We start from the raw sequence: 1,889 nt of genomic DNA, 5'->3' as shown, positions 1-1,889 counted from the left end.
GGTCCACATTAGAAAATGTCACAGATGAAGTCTTTTACTATTGATGAGGAAGAAGTAGAAAAAAAAGTGTATTTCCACACTCTTGCTTGTGCGTTAAGCCATATGCCAGGCACGCAAAAAATCTCAGACTAAATTCTCAAAGCTTTTGGGAAATCCATCAAACCACAAACCCAGGCTAAGTCAGAGTGAGTGTGTGAGTCAATGCACTTATTTACAGTTCAGTAGTAGCTGGGCTCTGACTGTAAGCTTCAGGCTGTGCACGCACTGAGTGAAGTCAGTTGTTGCTCTGAAGAGGTTCCAGTCCGCAGTAGGAAAGGAGACCCAATTCACTGCAGTACATGCAGCAGTTAGACGTCTAGCTTTCAAAAGGGGTATTTCAATTCATTTATGTCCCAGAAAGGAAAATCCTAATAATAGTCTTATCAGAACTAGGTCTACTTTATACAGAACTGGAAAGTAGGGTTGTAAAGGTTATTTTCTGAGATTTGATAACTTTACTAAAGGATAGAATTTTATTACATGCTATTGAGGATTGGATTAAAGCTATTCTATGGGAGTCTTTTAAATCTTCCATTATTGGTCATATTACCTTCTGCATCACCATAAATGGATTTAGAAAAGTAACTGGGAAAAAAGCTGATCTAATTGCAGAAGTAAGTAAGCACAGCCTCAGGATTCAAGGCAACAATAAGATGCTATGGGTTATTTTTCAGTTTTCAGCCAAAGATGTAAGAAACATCATTTAAAAAAGCATTTTTACAAAAGGCCACCACTAATTGGGACATTATCCCCGAGGAACAAAACATCTGTTGTAAAGAAACAGTTGTCATAAATTTGTAAAGTTAAAAAAATAAATCCATTTCAGATTCAAATCCTGCTTGAACAATAAGATACTGCTTGAACAATAAGATACTGGATGTCACAAGAATAATTACATTGTGTACCAAAAAATGTTTCTCCAGGCTCTGAGAGCCTAAGGGTAATCACTGAAGTTAAATCTGTCTATCAGTATATCCAGCTCCACAACAAACATTGTGAAACTGGCTTTAGCATTGATTCAAATTTTGTCCTGCTTCAGCATCAGTATTGAAAATCCAATTTTATTACTTCTGTACTTATATATCTGGGGTAGACCAACAAACTCTCATAGTATTAGAGACTAGGACCAGATTTTGCTATTGCATATTATTCTAATTATACATTGGATCTGTTATTTTGAATAGAAGTGTAATGATTTTGATTATTGAGATAAACCTTTGTTAGCCTAGGAAAAAAGATGACAACTAGGCCATTTCCGTGGAACCCTGTTGTCCTGGTTTCGGCTGGGATAGAGTTAATTTTCTTCCTAGTAGCAGGCATAGTGCTGTGTTTTGGATTTAGTAGGAGAAGAATGCTGATAACACACTGAAGTTTTAGTTGTTGCTAAGTAGTGCTTATGCTAGTCAAGGACTTTTCAGCTTCCCATGCTCTGCCAGGTGCACAAGAAACTGGGAGGGGGCACAGCCAGGACAGCTGACCCAAACTGACCAAAGGGCTATTCCATACCATATGGCATCATGCTCAGTATATAAACAGGGTGGGGTTGGCCAGGGAGCAGCGATCGCTGCTTGGGAACTGCCTGGGTATTGGTCGGCGGGTGGTGAGCAATGGCATTGTGCATCACTTGCTTTGTGTATTATTATTATTATTATTATCATTATTACATTGTTGTTAGTATTATCATTACTATTTTACTTTATTTCAATTATTAAACTGTTCTTATCTCAACCCAGGAGTGTTTCTCACTCTTACTCCTCCAATTCTGTCCCCCATCCCATCAGGGTAGGGGGAGTGAGCGAGGGGCCGCGTGATGCTTAGTTGCTGGCTGGGGCTAAACCACGACACCTGTG

This window comes from Pelecanus crispus, chromosome 4 (genome assembly GCF_030463565.1).
Source record: "Pelecanus crispus isolate bPelCri1 chromosome 4, bPelCri1.pri, whole genome shotgun sequence".
NCBI lineage: Eukaryota > Metazoa > Chordata > Aves > Pelecaniformes > Pelecanidae > Pelecanus > Pelecanus crispus.
This window is presented reverse-complemented; position numbering follows the sequence as displayed.